Here is an 18,526-nt window from a genome sequence, read left to right as displayed (position 1 = left end):
TGGCTTTTTGGGAAGGGGCAGGTAACACGTGTGTACTTATGATATACTCCCTCCGGTCCAAAATAAGTGCTTTTTTGGATATTTTCACACAGATTAAGAAATTCACCTTTTAGCATTAATTAGCAATGGAATTGACCATATTAACCTTTACTATCTCACATAAACACTCCTAACACATATTCCAACACTATTTACTCCAAGGACAATGTAGGAAAAAAATAATTAATTCATTCTTGAAATCTGGAAAAATCACTTATTTTGGACCACAAGAAAAAGGCCAAAAAATCACTTATTTTGGACCGGAGGGAGTATTCCTTGTTCCAGTTGATTTGTTTCTTCTTCTTTTTTTCTTTCTTTTTTGAAATAACCTGTGTCTCTAATTTTACACGGTACTATGATTGATATTTTCTCGAATACTTCTATATTTTAGTTATATAAGAGTTGTGATTACAATAATTTTATATTTTTATTAAATAAGTATTTATTTAAGATAATTAAGAACTTAAAATCTAATTAAGTATATGTTTTACTCAAGTAGTTTGAATCATGCCATTGTTTCAGTAGTAGGGCAAGAGAGAAGGGGGAAAAAGTGTATCAGATTAAAATCTTAGTCTGTCATTTCTTTAAATAGAATAAGTAGGACAAATAAGGTTGACAACTGCACGAAAAAAGAAGGATAATTCGGTGCATAAAGTATTTTATATTTACATAGAATTTTAGAAAGAATGGCATTTCAAAGAATGTAATGTAGGGAGTCTATCTTGTCTCAGGCATGATTTATTTATTTTACAATTTAAATTAGTAACGTATATTTCACATGAATACAATTTTACTATTCCTCTAAGATTTTATTGTCACGACTACAATAGCCAAACATTAATTGTTAGTCCTACATAATTCTTTTATCCCCTATTCGTGGACAGCATGAGAAAAGGAAATGTTCATTTCCACTAGATCCTTTTATACAAGTATTAATAAAGGCCGGCCAGAATGGACAATTAATAGTCATTTGACCTGAATATAATGTGTTGGGAAAGAAACCCTATAAAAAGCATTCATTTCTCTTGCCTTATTTGGTGAACCAGAGTTGGGGGAAGATAATAAATTACACTGACATATACTTCCTCCATTCACGTTTAGTTGTCAAATATATTAAAAATAAATTTTTATTTTTACTTGTTACTTTTAGTATATTAAATGAAAAATAATTTATTTTCTTGTTTTACCCGTAGGATTAATTACTCATTCGAAATTATTTTTCAAATTCATTAAAACTATGTACCAACTAATATATGGGTATCATGGTAAATTATACTCTTTATTCATTATTTCTTAAGTGGCGTGCAAAATCTAACTGTGGACATGAAAAAGTAAATGGAGAGAATACTTGTTTGGTATACATTTACCACCAAAAAAAAAAGAAGTTTTCTAAGCACGTGCGATCACAAATCACTGCTCCCTCCTGTCCATTTTAATAGTCTTTCTACCCTTTCAAACTTGGTCCGAAATAAGTCATTTTAACAATCTAAGAAAGCATAAATTATTTCTTTTTAAATAATCTATTAAAAGGAGAGATAAAGAATAATTTAATCAAATATCCTTATAATTAATACTGTTAGAATTTCTTAATAAGTATACCAAAACCTCGAAAAAAATACTTAAAAGGGATCGAAGGGAGTACAATGTTAAAAAGGGGTGCTAAATAGAAAAAGTAATTTGTCTCACCGCTTAACTTTTTAATGAAATAATTACATAGTTCGATATAGATCGGAGAAATCAAAGTTTTTTAATTCAAGTCTCATCATCATTTACTATTAAAAAAAACTCTTACTTGCTTGGTCCAAAAATTAAAAATAGTAGGTATACATAAGAGGGAGAATGTTAAGCCTAACTAACTAAATAAAAACATTACTCCCTGGGTTCCAAGTTATGTAATCTTAGCTCTTTTCTAGTTTGTTCAAAAAAGAGTAATTCATTTATGAGTTTAAAAATAACTTAACTTATATTTTTTATTTTTCTCGTGATAACAAACTTTTGTAGCAACAAAAAATATTATATTTAGGACCACAAATTACACCAAAAAATATGAAATAATTTAAGACTATAAGTTTAGTTTTTTTATTATTGTTTTTGTCGATTATATGCCTAGTTAAATAAGATCACATAAAATAAATAGAGTAAATATCTTTCTTCTTATACTTTAATACACCGTAATCACTATGAAACAGGTAATCATTTAAAGCAAAATAAAAGAGAAACTGGGAGCAAGAGTTTTCCCACTTTTATATATATATATATATTGTTTTTGTCGATTATTGTTTTTACCATTATTTATGTCCTTTAGAAATAATTTTTCTTTATTGAATATTTATTATATTTACGTATTATCTCCATATTCAAGAATGATTACTGTTAAGAGTAAACTGAAAAAATATAATTAATTTTGTATTGAATTTTTCAAATGATAGATAAGTTAGACAGCTATTTATAGAAATCACATTTTCTAATTTGAGACGGATGGAGTATTTGTTTAGCAGTTCACCGTAAATGTGGATCTATCTTCGAGTACTGTAATTAAGAGCCCATTTTGACATAAAAAAATCACTTTTTTGGAAAGATTTTCACTTTTTTCGAAGTCAATACTTGGTCATAAAATTTTTAATTTTCACTTTAAGATGATTTTTGGAATTTTTTGAAAATTTAAAAAATTAGAAAAAATAATTTTTCAAAATTTTCTCATATCCCTCACAAAACTTCAAAAACAACCCAATATTATATTCATGTCCAAACACAACTGTAATTTTCAAATATCATTTTCACTTTTTTTGAATTTTTTTTTTTATGTCCAAACCGCCACTAAGTTTGTCAGAGCGTAGGAAATAATATTAAAGTAAAGAACGACATGATTTGAAATTACATATAAGTCTCGCTGACTTGTAAGCCGACTATAGTTGTTTCGAATTTATTAAGGAAATGGACCACAGCACTAAAACTAGAACCCAAGGCAGTAAATGACAAGTCACATAAATAGCATAAGCTCCACTGTCCCCTCAGTTTCTTTATTATAGTAACAAAATAAATATTTATCAATAAAAATTATAGTGGAGTGTTAAATATTCTTGAATTTTTAAATATAAATTTTGAGTTCACATTTTGATAGTCTTTTTGGTCAAGCTTCGCCAAACTTAGAACTACTTTTTTTTTCCAAGTTATAAATTGATTTAAGAAGTTTGGTCAAACATGCTACGAGTATGAAGTCATTTTTATTAAAAAATATTGTACCCTACTTGCAATTTGTTTGGATCGTTGTTACGTATTGTTTCATAATGTATTGTATTATATTGTACTATATTATTTGATGAATATAATATTTGAAAAATTGTATCGTTTGTCGTTGTTTCATGATGTCACGTACCAGCAATAAGAAGAAAAAACTTGTAGTATTATAAAGAAAATTATGGTACAAGGTAGAATTATTAAATAAAAATGTGGGGTAAATGATTATTTAGTAATAATAAAGGGTGAGTTGAGAGAAAAAGACAAGGTAACTACGCAACCACACCAAATCGGTCATTACATAAAGTGATACTTTTTGTCGATATATAACGACGGATTTAACGATACAATACAATAAAATTAAAGTAATAATCAAAATAAATATTATATTTAAAGCAACAATGCAATACAATATAAATAGATAATAACTATCTAAACAAGCTATTAGTATGGGAGCGCGAAATCCAATTTAGTCTAATAATGCCGAACGAAAATTACAAAGAAAAAAACTACTATTCCCTCCGTCTCATATTAACAATCGTGTTTACTAAAAATAGTTGTCTCACGTTATTTGTCATTTTAGAAGTTCAAGACAAAATTGATTATTTTTTCCTTTTTTACCCTTAGTAATATCTGTTCTTGAAAATTGAGATAACACATAAATAGAATAAATATTCAATGAATAGAGCTTATATCTTAAGACATAAATAAGGATACAATAGTCCAATCCATTTTCTCATTAACATTTCTTAAGGGGCGTGCAAAAGAAAAACACGACACATAATATGAAACCGAGGAAGTATAAAATAAGTATTTTAAAAAAGAAACAGCAATATATGACACTGACAACTTATAAAATCCTACGGAACACGTCCATATCTTAGACTGACTGGCTCTACATAGTTTTCTCGTAATATCTCCTACTTTACATTTTATCGTGATATAGTAGCGTTACGATACGCTATCGGCGAATTTGGAGATCTTTTCCCTGACTGAGCTCTTACGCTTTAGCTACTTAACGTGTTGTGATGGAGATATCAGAAAATAGAAATTCGAAAAGAAAGCGATATTAAACGTAACATTCAATCAAAAACCCGGGATAAATTGGACCAACTTTCACCCATCCAGCGCGTCTCTTTACGTAATATCGTCCAGAAAAACCTATCGAATTAAATTAATTTTGTCGGTCATTACAATTGCTTAAGTTTTATGTTTGTAGGATTTTTATTGAACCGTTTCAAAATTGACTTCTTTTGAATTATGAATTGATGGAGTAAAAGTCTGGACCAAATTCACACGGTTTTTCCAAAAGGTCAAATCACTAAAAGATCCTATACTTTAAATGTAAACTCTAGATTTTTTCAGATACCAATATGAAATTCTGTTTGCATATCCAACAGGAAGCTAATATGAATAAAATATCAAATTCAATTTCTACTGAAGTATAAGCTTGTGTTCATCGTTAATATGTTGGTATTTTCTCATTAGTGCATTAAATAATGTCAATTTACACCAATAAGTTTCAAAATTGTTGAGTATACTAGTCATGCCGTGATTGATAGTTCCTCAACCTCCATCAACCATATATTATATTTTTAATATCCTCTAATGACAGTCTATTTTTCCTTTTGTCCCACCCCATAATAATGTTTGTCTCAAATTAAAAATTTCTGTTACACTTTTTAAAAGTCAAACTTTGCTCATTACTCGTTGAACAGTCTACCATTTTTTTTATTAAAATGCTAATAGAAGTTATGAAAATAATATAATTAAATAACAGAGAGTAATTGAACCCCATGTGTTTCTCTATCTACTTTAGCACCAGAAGTATTTATCCCCACATGATGATACACGTGCCGGAATAAGAAGCGAAGTTTCAATTACGACCAAAAAAAGGAAACGTAGAGTAAAGTTCCAATAATATCCTTGACACTAATTTCCTGTTTTAAAAAATACAACTAGTAGACGTTATTCCCGACCCACTTTTCCAGATAGTGACACTAATAAGGCGAGTGAAATCAGAAACTTGGAGACAGAAGGCATAAGGTGAGAAGATAAGATAAGGTTTCTAATTAGCTTCTTTAAATATGTGGTTTTTCTAAAATTTACAACCAAAAAAAAATTGATAAAACAGCTACATATAAAGCTTTTTAAATTATAAATCAATGAAAGAGTCACTGTCACCTAGTTCATGACAAACGGGTCGAGAATTATGGATGCGAAAGTCATTTGATGCTGCTTCATTATTTTTTACTTCTGATAACGGTGGTGTTGAAACGGTAAAATAATCTTTGTGTGACCTATAGATTACAGGTTCAAGTAATGAAAATAGCTATTAATCTTTGCGCTAGGTAGTATTTACGACCCTTCTCAAGTCATGCGTGAACGCGAGATGCTTTGTGAATCGGGCTGGACTTTATAATTGTGGTATCCGATCAATTTGAAAGCACATTAGATAATTGAATGTATGTTGCTTCCCCCATCAGGTATGAGTAATTTTGCATAGCTTAAATATATATAGAAATAAATCACTTAATATTTTGTCTATATTGAAATTTGAACTATAATCTGTAAGGTTTACATCTATTTTATAGAATGCTAACCACCCTTGGATAGTTAGTTGGTTATTGAACCCGAATTTGCTGCCCTCAGAATTATAGGTTTTGCGCAATGATCGCGCCCAACTATGCCTTATGAAAAAGATTAAGCGGTCGTTGCAAATATATTCCGGTTAATAAGTCCGGAGTCGAATCCCACAGAGAACTAAGGCTTAGCTACAACTGTTCAATATTGCTAAGAAGACAAGCTCGAACAATTCCTATGTTGTAAATATTAAGATTCTTGTATCTAATTAACTAACAAATTAAATTAGTAGATTAACAACTAGGGATACTGAGGGTTGGAGACAAGATTAAGGAGGTCTAGAGTTATGATTTCCCCTATTGTCGGAATCCTTTCCGCTACGTTTCATATAAATTTGCCTAAGTCTTCTCTACCGATCATGAGCACTCTGACTGTCGTAACTCTCTCCCGAGCAATTATCACAATTTACAAGACATATTCTCCCGAATTACGCTAGCTGGCATTAAGTACGCTCACTCGGATCGCACCAAGGTTTCGTTATCCCTAATCCCACCTTTAAACCCTCCGTATTGATCCATCATATACATTCGGAGTGATGTTGTTCAACAACAACCTAAATATGCACTCTCTCCCGAGTAATACACACTAAATAGGCACAGTCAATTGAGAACTCTTCAACCAACCACAATATAAACGTAGTTGAACATATAGAGAAAAAGCTACAACAAATTTGTATTAACGTAAGAGGAAAATCATCCTCCAATAGGTTCCATCAAAACCCTAGATAACAAATTAGCTATTCATAATAGTATGCAAAACTACAATACGAGAATTTATAACCAATAATGAAAATAGGAAGAAGGAAGTGAAAAACTCGTAGAAGAATTCTCCGCCTTGCTCCTAGTGTGTTCTTGCCTCCTTAGGTCGAATCTCCGGTCTCCACGACGGCTCGGTGCTCATCCTAGCTCTAAAATGTGTCCAAACTCGATCCCCCTTCATCTTTCTAAAGTCTGTCAAAAGTGACATTTTTAGGTCTATTTATATGTGTAGGAAAAGACCTAAACGTGTAAGCCAAGTCCTAGTCAAACCAGGAGACGAATTAAGTCTTCAAAACTCGGATTTGACTTGGCCCCAAGCCTGACGTCGCCAGCCTAACGCCACCCTCAGCCTGGCCTTTGGCTGGCCTCGCCAGTCTAAAGCCTGGTTCAGCCTGACCTTTGGCTGGCCTCGCCAGGCTAAAGCCTGGTTCAGCCTGGCCTTTGGCTGGCCTTGCCAGGATAAAGCCTAGTTGAGCTGGCTTTTGCCTGGCCTCTCCTTTTCACTGTTCTCGAGCACACTTTCAATGTTTAAGTATCCCTTTTGCTCTACTTTCATCTCCAATTCACCTACACATAAAATAAACTCCATTACGCGCAAATAAAGTGTAATTTATCATTAAAGCATGTAAAATGCAAGGCACATAATGTACGAAATAATGGAATTATAGCCACACATCAATACCCCACACTTAAACATTGCTCGTCCTCGAGCAATCAAACTACACTTATGGACACGACCTTTTTAAGCAATTCTCCTAACTCATCCCACCAAGAATCTTTAAAATAGACTAAGCCCGAGGGTGTAACATCTCCACCTCAAGATTTGACTCGCAAGTACCATGCATTATTCACAACTCACTCACTTACTCTAATATTGAGGTCAATGACATTACCTTTCCTTCATGAATCAAGTGCCCTCATAATACAAAAGAGAGTAGTTCCACACACAATAAAATTTAAGAACAATTAGGAACTCAAGATAGAAAGAATTCACTCACTCTCGAAAATAACATTCATATGCTACAAAAGATGCACCATAGGCTTGCCCGTAGTGTACTACTCTACTAATCGAGCTCATTCAGTCTAGGATCAAGTAGGACTTTAATTGGTTGTAATGTAGGCTACGGGTCGGGTAAGATATATTTGGATATAAAAGTGACTACACCTCCCTAAGCACTTTAATACGCATACTTTAACATTCAAGCCCATACTTATGTCAAACCAAAACTGCACCTTCACATCAATGTATATTACCCCATACTTCTTTAAGCACAATTACATCAAAAGCCACCACCATCAAGGAATATTCTTCACAACAATACAACTATATTTTTTTTTCAATTCAAGTGGCTCTTACTTTTTTTTCAAAACAGTGCACCTTTCTCCTTATTTTATTAGTTCCACTCAAAGGCTAAACCAGCCACCACACACTTTAACTTTTACAAAGTTCATAACAATTCAAGTGCTCATGAGAGGTGAAAAGGTTCAAATAGATGGTTAATTCAAACAATTGGGTAAGGCTTGTAATGTGGTTTCCAAAGAAAAAGGATTATAGGCTCAAAGGGATTAACTACGATACATAACAATTAAGCAGGGTAAAATATACGTATCTGGCAACAAAGAAATGCCTATATCACTTCTAAGACTGAACAAAACTACTATTTCGCTTTGTAAACACACGGGGCAACTTCTAGACATCAAATGCACGCACAGAATAACACAAAACCTTACACACACATGGCACATAGCTCATTCAGGATTGGTTTTTATCAAGACACTCTAGTCAAAGTAGTTAAGCAAATTTAAGATCATACGATTTAAGGTACTTATACAATAGTCAAAAATTGAGCCTAAGCGTCACAACCAAAGTATTAATTATTCTCAAGGCATAACAAAGTTAATAGATATTGTTTCAATTCAATTCATCTCACTACTTACAAACAAAATATATTTTTTTAGACTTAAATCCCTCAGGAAAACTTTCTAATAGATCCATCATTGCAAAGTCCAAACATTTAAAAAAAGCATTATTCAAATAAACTAACACAACTAAAGTAGCATAGAAAGTCACCCAGATAATCTCCTCACCCCACACTTAAAATTGTGCATTGTCCCCAATGCACACCATACTAATAAGAGGGTAAAAGAAACTCGCTGGTGGGCCAAAGGCTGAAGCACTAGCAGCTCATTGGGTGCTCGGACTTCTCCCAGGCATGGTCCTTCGTGCGGGTACCTCACACTTAGTTCCAACCATCTGGTTTGTTGTTGCATCCTTCCAATAGATTTGCTTTCCATGCTCCTAGAAAATCAGAAATCGACACTACAAAAATAATACAATTAAAAAAATAATAAAAGATAGCAGTAAAGCTGGGTTGCCTCCCAACAAGTGCTTGATTTAACGTCGCGGCACGACCGAATCACTTTCTGTCTCCACTTTGAACTTACGAATTGGACCCCAAGTTTTGATTCTGCTCTATGATCATGCTCCTAGGGTGGTGGAACGAATCTGACTGGCCCAATAAAATAATGTAGTATTCTGCACTTCTTGGCCTTTAGATGAGATGTGTAATCCCGACTTTCTGGCAAGAAGAATTCCAGAATGTAGGCATCTTGTTCCTTATTGTTAGTTTATATGATTCCACCAAACTATAGAGTACCTGGTCCTTTATGAGTTTCAACTGAGAATACTAATGAAACAGTAAGTAAATGAGACACGGGATTTTTACGTGGAAAAATCCCACTCAAGGGGACAAAAACCACGACCTACACTTGTAGGCTTTCAATTTCACTAACTTCTAAATACTCTATTACAAGCCACTTTGTAATGACTCTATTACAAAGACTTCAACTCAACTAACTTGTGATACACTTACCACAAGCCACTTTGTCACTCACTAGTTACAAAGACTTTAACTTATCACTAACTCTATTCACAACACAAACTCAGAAAGTTTATGGTTTTACAAAGGGGTTCCTAATCAACGCTTCTAGCTAAGCAATTTAGGAATTACAATAAGAACAATCACAAAGTTACAACTCAACTAAGGACAACAAAATACTCGATTAAGGAACTGGTCCGTAGTAGTCTTTAACTTTGTTCTTCAAGCTCTTGAGAATTAAGTTCACTGTTTGCAGAAGACTTGTATGCTTGAAGTGAATTCTCAAGTGTTCAAGTGATGTTTTATTAAAATGCTCTTGTTAATACACCCTTGATGACATCACTTGAATGATGTAAGCACTTGGTAGGTCAAAGGGCAAGTGACTGCAGAACTGCTGCACTGTGTGCACTGTTTCTGTGGCAGTCGCTTTCCAGTTGTGCACAGTTGACTTTCGTACTGCTGTCAGGAAAACACAAGGGATCAGGTCCTTGACTTGTTTCTCTATTTTCTACACTTGCAGCAGTTCACATTAGCTGGAGTCCTGGCTGGAATCCGTTCATTTATAATGTGTACAAAGTGTGTCTGGTTCCCTATCTGGTTCTTGATAGTAAGTTTGTTAGATCATCAAAACATAAGACAAAGACATTGAAAACCCATCAATTTCCCCCTTTTTGATGATGACAAACTTAGACATTGATAACATTATTTAGAGCAAAAATAACCAGATGAAGTAACGGGAACTTCACAAGTTCCCCCTGACATGATGCTTCCCCCTTAATCAGATCCCTATTTCAATTATGCTTCCCCCTTTTGGCATCATTAAAAATACACAAGCAGGCAAACAATATAAAGAAGTCTAGTCGAGCTAACTCATGCCACATATGTGCACACAACATGATAGAGAAGAGAGACAGAGAACGCAAACATTTAGATAACAAAAGAAGATAGATTTTATATATAAAACATATGCCTTTGCTTAAAAAGCAAAGGCAGGATTGGACTGTTAAAAACGGGAGCAGTATTGATACATCCCAACCACATCATAGCAAAAGAAACAAAAACATCTGCCAAGTCATAAAAACTAAAAGAGACAATCCAGAAACTGGTCACTTAAGGGGTTACTTAGGGGGCACTAGGAGTAGAGGGCTTGGAAGCTGCAACAAGAGTTTGGAGAACTAGGTCTATTCGGGCATTGGCCGACTTTTGCTCATTGAGCAGTTCTGCTTTTCGGTTCTCCACTTGTGCCCTCAGATCTGCATTTTCTTTTGTCAAACGAGCCACTTCCTCATTTGACTCCGGAGCCCCTTGGGCCTGCTGACCTTCCATGATAGCATTCCTAGCCTTCAACCTTCGAATCTCCTCAGTTGCACTATTTTGAGCATTAATGAGTTGTGAGATGGTTGATGTACTACCTAACCCCCCATTCTTCTCTATGAACTCACATTCTTCCAACGTTGTCTGTGAGAAAATCTGCTTCTTGGTTCCTACCTTGCCTTGCCCCGACGGCGCTTTGAAAAACTTAAATACTTGTGTAAGCAGAAACCCGTATGGAAGACCATGATTACCATCCTTGAAGGTTGCTACTTTTTGCATNTTTCAAGGCTTCCTTGATATTTTTGGGTTCTATTTGGGAGAGAAAGGCTGAGAAGGCAAGTAAATTTTTGGCTTTTGACCTGGTTTGTACTCCAGAATCTAGAAGAGTAATTATGTTGTCAAGAGGATGAGAGCTTTTGTGTTTCCAGTTGGGCATTTGAGGATCATTTGTAGAGGAGCTGGGTATATTTAATTGGTTCTCTTGTGTTCTTCTCTCAGGTACTAGTGGAGTACCTTGTACAGCATTAACCACTCTTTCTTCAGCTTCAGTGGTGGTAATTGAGGTACCTAGTTCCATTGAAGAAGAGGCAGCATTGTCTCCACTCGGCTCCTTCACTTGGCTCATCATATATGCCTTTCCATTTGTCATGTCAATGAATTCACCAGGAACCAGTAAGGGCTCTCCATCTTGATCATCTTTAGCATTTTTCTCACAGGAAGGATAGGACTCATCAAAGATAACATGAACACTTTCCTCAACGCATTGAGTCCGCTTGTTGTATATCTTGTAAGCTTTTCTTCGAGAAGAATACCCCAGAAAGATTCCTTCATCACTCTTGGCATCAAATTTGCCAAGCTGATCCTTTCCATTGTTGAGAACATAGTATTTACACCCAAATATTCTTAGGTGAGACAACTTGGGTTTCCTTCCATTCAGCAACTCATAGGGGGTTTTGTTCAGGAGAGATCTGATCATGCACCTGTTCACCAAATAGCAGGCAGTGTTGACAGCTTCAGCCCAGAAGTTCTTTGCAATCCCACTGTCGATCAGCATTGTTCTTGCCATTTCTTCAAGAGTTCTATTCTTCCTTTCCACAACTCCATTTTGCTGGGGGGTTCTTGGAGCTGAGAAGTTGCGAGTAATGCCATTTTCATTGCAGAACTCATCAAATTTGGCATTGTCAAATTCTGTTCCATGATCTGATCTAATACATGCGACTCTAGACTCCATCTTTACTTGGATTTTCTTCACAAAAGCCACAAACACCTCAAAGGTTTCATCTTTAGTTCTAAGAAATAGAGTCCATGTGAATCTGGAGTAGTCATCCACTATCACAAATATGTATCTTTTTCCTCCCCTGCTTTGCACTCTCATAGGGCCACATAAATCCATATGTAGAAGATCGAGTGGCTTTGAGGTGCTTACATCCTTTTTAGACTTAAAAGAGGACTTCACATGCTTTCCTATAGCACAGGCATCACATACTTTTTGTACTTTTAACTTTGACATGGGCAGACCAAGGACCAGGTCCTTCTGAATTAGTTTGTTCAGAAGAGAGAAGCTTGCGTGCCCCAATCTTCTGTGCCAGAGTTCAGCATCATCATCAACAGCTTTCAGACAACTCAGATCACCACTTTGTATGGACTCCAAATCAGCAACATAGATGTTCTTGCATCTCTTGGCCACAAGTACCACTTCACCAGTTACCAGATTAGTAACTGTACATATCTTGGACAAGAACTCCACCTTGTTTCCTTTATCACAGATCTGAGAGACACTCAAGAGACTGTACCTAAGATCATTGACATAGTACACATTCTCAATAGAGTGAGTGAGTGATTTACCGACTTTTCCAACTCCAAGAATGTACCCCTTTTTCCTATTGCCAAAGGATACACTCCCTCCTTGCAGGGCTTTTAGTGAAAGAAATCCATGGTGTTCCCAGTCATGTGCTTTGAAAATCCACTATCTATGAACCATTGTTGACTGCTTCCTCTCATTGTTCCCTGCACACGAGGAGATCAAGAGTGAGTTTTAGGAACCCAAGCAAGTTTGGGTCCCTTGTAGTATGCAAGAGGATGAATTAGAGCTCTCTTAGTCCATGCAGGTAATATGCGTTTTTTGTGAGTGGAACCTGGTCCCTTTTTAGTAGTTACATTTTCAACAAACAGTTTGTTTTTCTGAATGGAGTGGACCCTGGCTTGGAAATTTTCCTTGAAATGCCCATTGTTTCCACAGTGGGTACACAACCAGTTATCTGGTACAATAACATACTTGCTATGGGGGTTGTAAGGGGTTTTCTCCATTTGGAACCCTATTCCCTGCCTGTTTCCACCATTATTAACGTACATGACAGTGATAGCTTCTGAGGACCAGGTCCACTTTAGGGACTTTTCAAGATCATTTTTTACTCTTTCCAGTTCATTCTGGAGATGCTTGTTTTTCTCAGATTCAACACACAGACTAGTTCTCACAGCCTTCAACTCGTTTTCAAGCCTAATGTGTTCCTCACTGGCTACCTATTTTCCTTTTCCAGAATTTCCAGGTTTTGACTCAGTCCTTAGTCCCTCAATTGTTTCCCTTAGGTCTGCAATCACTACCAAGAGATCATCTCTTTCTTCCTCAATCTCAGTCACTCTCTTCATTAAGGCTTCTCTTTCTTTTCTGAAGTTTTCAATAGTTTCCTTATGATCAACAACTACAACCATTAAGTCATCTCTTTCATGTTCTATGTTAGTAATTTATTTGGTTAAAACAAATTTTTCTTTCTCCAGCTCGCAAATGGTTTCCTTCAGATCAACTACACACACTACCAGATCATCTCTAGTTTGTTCAGCTTCTCCTATCTCTGAGGTCTAGGCATCCTCATCCTCCACAAGACTATGATAGGCATCAATCAATACACTAGATAAAGACATGAGTTTCTTAGGGGAGTAGGATTTTAAATTTCTCTGAACATCCCTGAAATTTACCTCACTGTTGTCATCGTCTTCATCATCATCTGATTGGGCCATCAAAGCAAATATTGAATCATATTCATTTTCCTCACTTTCAACTGCCATCATGGAGTTGTCGCCTGCATCAGTTTCATCTTCAGACTCACTAGAGGAATTTCCCCATGCTGCAAGAGCCTGTTTCACCACATTGTCAGCAGATCTCTTCCTCTTGAAGTTCTTGTCCGGAACCGGGTTCCTCTTGGCTGCTTTCTCAGGGTTGTACTTGGAGTACTCTTGCTTCAGTAGAGGACAGTCTTTGATGAAGTGTCCAGGCTTTCCACACTTATGGCAGAGATCGTAGTTCTTTGGTTTGCTGGAGTTGCCCCTTTTTGGTATTCGTCCATTCCTTCTGACCATCTTCTGAAATCTTTTGGTTAAGTAAGCCATGTCACTGTCCTCCTCACTCGATTCATTGCTATCAGCTTTGAGTGCTAGGTTCTTTTCTTTCTTTGGTTCTCTTCTTTCACTGTCTATCTTCCTCTTCATCTCGTAGGTCTTCAGATTTCCAACCAGCTCGTCTATGGTCAGCTCCTGCAGGTCCTTTGCTTCAGTAATAGAATTTACCTTGCTTTCCCAAGAACTGGGCAGGATACTGAGAATCTTTCTCACTAGCTTGTTCCTAGGAATAGTTTCACCAAGTGAGTGTAACTCATTTATGATGGAGGTGAATCTTGTGTGCATATCTTGAATAGATTCATCGTTCTTCATCCTAAAGAGTTCATACTCGGTAGTGAACATATCAATCGTAGATTGCTTTACTTGAGTGGCTCCCTTATGTGTTGTTTGTAGAGCTTCCCATATCTCCTTTGCAGTTTCACAAGCAGAAATTCTATTGTATTCATCAGGTCCTATTCCACATAAGAAATCTTTTTGGCACGGAAATTTTTCTCCACAGTTTCCTGTCTGCGTCGGTGTATTCTTTTCAGGTTTTTGGCATTGAGAATGGAAGTTCTGCAAGAGCCTTTGTTGGGATGTAAGGACCGTCACATATGACATCCCACAACTCAGAATCTTCAACCATGATAAAATCATGCATTATTGTCTTCCACCACCCATAGTATTGCCCATTGAACCTGGGTAGTCTGTACGTAGATTGACCTTCTTCAAAATTTGGTGGAGCAGCCATACGGATCCTTCCTAGGTGTTAACCTGATAGGAGGAACCTGCTCTGATACCAATTGTTAGTTTATATGAGTCCACCAAACTATAGAGTACCTGGTCCTTTATGAGTTTCCACTGAGAATACTAATAAAACAGTAAGTAAATGAGACACGGGATTTTTACGTGGAAAAATCCCACTCAAGGGGACAAAAACCACGACCTATACTTGTAGGCTTTCAACTTCACTAACTTGTAAACACTCTATTACAAGCCACTTTGTAATGAATCTATTACAAAGACTTTAACTCAACTAACTTGTGATACACTTACCACAAGCCACTTTGTCACTCACTAGTTACAAAGACTTTAACTTATGACTAACTCTAGTCACAACACAAACTCAGAAAGTTTATGGTTTTACAAAGGGGTTCCTAAGAACCGCTTCTAGCTAAGCAATTTAGGAATTACAATAAGAACAATCACAAAGTTATAACTCAGCTAAGGACAACAAAATACTCTATTTAGGAACTGGTCCGTAGTAGCGTTTAACTTTGTTCTTCAAGCTCTTGAGAATTAAGTTCACTATTTGTAGAAGACTTGTATGGTTGAAGTGAATTCTCAAGTGTTCAAGTTATGTTTTATTATAATGCTCTTGTTAATACACTCTTGATGACATCACTTGAATGATGTAAGCACTTGGTAGGTCAAAGGGCAAGTGACTGCAGAACTGCTGCACTGTGTGCACTGTTTCTGTGGCAGTCACTTTCCAGCTGTGCACAGTTGACTTTCGTACTGCTGTCAGGGAAACACAAGCGATTAGGTCCTTGACTTGTTTCTCTATTTTCTACACTTGCAGCAGTTCACATTAGCTGGAGTCCTGGCTGGAATCCGTTCATTTGTAATGTGTACCAAGTGTGTCAGGTTCCCAACCTGGTTCTTGATAGTAAGTTTGTTAGATCATCAAAACATAAGACAAAGACATTGAAAACCCATCACTTATCCCTTGACTTCTCAAGTGGCTCGGATGACTGTATTTCCATATCATCATCCAAACACAACGTGGAAAAATGTTTGGAGTGTGGACCAATGCGCTCAACTACATAAACATTGGGATTGTCAACATCCTCAACACCAATGACACTAGAGTCAAATAAATACGTTTCATCAATGTCATTGGTTGACACTAGCATCTCTTCTACAACATCGGTATCCTCATATTCTAGTTTGATTGATTGTTGGTGTTCTACTATGGACCCCTCCATTGGTACCTCAATTTCTGCATCTAATTCACGCTCTTCTTGGATACTATTCACAATATTGGCTTGTTGAGCATCAAAATCTTCAACCAGTTGACTCACTTGAACTTTCAAGTTGTGAATAGTTTCCTCTTGCCTTTTTATCTGCAGTTGTAATTTACTATTTTGTTCGGCAAGGCACTTTAACATATCCTCATTCAGCTTTAACATATCTTCGATCTCCTTCAGGTCAGCTTCCCTAGGTTCTTTGTTCCTGTTATCCTCACAAGAAAAAGTAGAACCATCATAATAAGGGGTTGGGGGGAGGATAAGACGTATAATCACAACCATAAAAGTGACCATCTTGACCACCACACATATCACACACATTCCACACATAAGATTGAGTTGGTGCATATAACTCGCTCTCGAAAATATTTTGATAATTTTGCAATGGGTGGTTTCCTCCACAATATGCATAAAGAGGATCAAAAGTAGAATTTACCAACACCAAAACTTTCATAATTTCAAGATTCCATGTCTCTCTATAAAAAAATCAAATACAAGAAAACAAAAATAAAAGTTCAAACGTGCAACCAAGAAATATGTACACCTACAGCTACACCGTTAGTTCCCCAGCAATGACGTCAAAATTTGATCACGCCCAACTATGCCTTATGAAAAGGACTAAGCGGTCGTTGCAAATATATTCCGGTTAACAAGTCTGGAGTCGAATCCCACAGAGAACTAAGGCTTAGCTACAACTGTTCAATATTGCTAAGAAGACAGGCTCGAACAATTCCTATGTTATAAATATTAAGATTCTTGTATCTAATTAACTAACAAATTAAGTTAGTAGTTTAACAACTAGGGATACTAAGGGTTGGAGACAAGATTAAGGAGGTCTAGAGTTATGATTTTTCCTATTGTCGGAATCATTTCCGCTACATTTCCTATAAATTTGCCTAAGTCTTCTCTAGCGATCATGAGCACTCTGACTGTCATAACTCTCTCCCGAGTAATTACCACAATTTATTAAATATATTATCCCAAATTACGCTAGCTGGCGTTAAGTACGGCTCACTCGGATCGCACCAAAGTTTCGTTATCCCTAATTCCACCTTTAATCCCTCCGTATTGATCCCTCATATACGTTATAAGTGATGTTGTTCAACAACTACCTAAATAAATATTCTCTCCCGAGTAATACACACTAAACAGGCATAGTCAATTGAGAGCTCTTCAACCAACCACAATATAAACGTAGTTGAACAAATAGAGAAAAAGCTACAGCAAATCTATATTAACATAACAGGAAAATCATCCTCGAATAGGTTCCATCAAAACTCTAGATAATAAATTAGCTATTCATAATAGTATACAAAATTACAATACTAGAATTCATAACCAATAATAGAAATAGGAAGAAGGAAGTAAAAAACCCGTAGAAGAATACCCCGCCTTGCTCCTAGTGTGTTCTTGCCTCCTTAGGTCGAATCTTCGGTCTCCAAGACGACTCCATGCTCTTCCTAGGTCTAAAATATGTCCAAACTCGATCCCCCTTTCGTCTGTCTAAAGTCTGTCAAAAGTGACATTTTTAGGTCTATTTATATGTGTAGGAAAAGACCTAAACGTGTAGGCCAAGTCCTAGTCAAACCAGGAGACGAATTAAGTCTTCAAAACTCGGACTGGACCTGGCCCCAGGCCTGGCGTCGCCAGCCTAACTCCAGCCTCAGCCTGGCCTTTGGCTGGCCTCTCCTTTTCACTGTTCTCGAGCACACTTTCAATGTTTAAGTATCCCTTTTGCTCTACTTTCATCTCCAATTCACCTACACATAAAATAGACTCCATTATGCACAAATAAAGTGTAATTTATCATTAAAATATGTAAAATGCAAGGCACATAATGTACAACACTATGGAATTATAGCCACACATCAATACCTCACACTTAAACATTGCTCGTCCTCGAGCAATCAAACTACACTTATTGACACGACCGTTTTAAGCAATTTTTCTAACTCATCACACCAGCAATCTTTAAAATAGACTAAGCCCAAGGGTGTAATATCTTCACCTCAAGATTTGACTCGCAAGTACCATGCATTATTCACAACTCACTCACTTACTCTAATATGGAGGTCAATGACATTACCTTTCCTTCATGAATCAAGTGTCCTCATAATACAAAAGATAGTAGTTCCACACACAATAAAATTTGATAACAATTAGGAACTCAAGATAGAAAAAATTCACTCACTCTCAGAAATAACATTCATATGCTACAAAAGATGCACCATAGGCTTGCCCGTAGTGTACTACT

The sequence above is a fragment of the Nicotiana attenuata genome, unplaced genomic scaffold (genome assembly GCF_001879085.1).
Source record: "Nicotiana attenuata strain UT unplaced genomic scaffold, NIATTr2, whole genome shotgun sequence".
NCBI lineage: Eukaryota > Viridiplantae > Streptophyta > Magnoliopsida > Solanales > Solanaceae > Nicotiana > Nicotiana attenuata.
Note: the sequence above shows the minus strand (reverse complement) of the source record.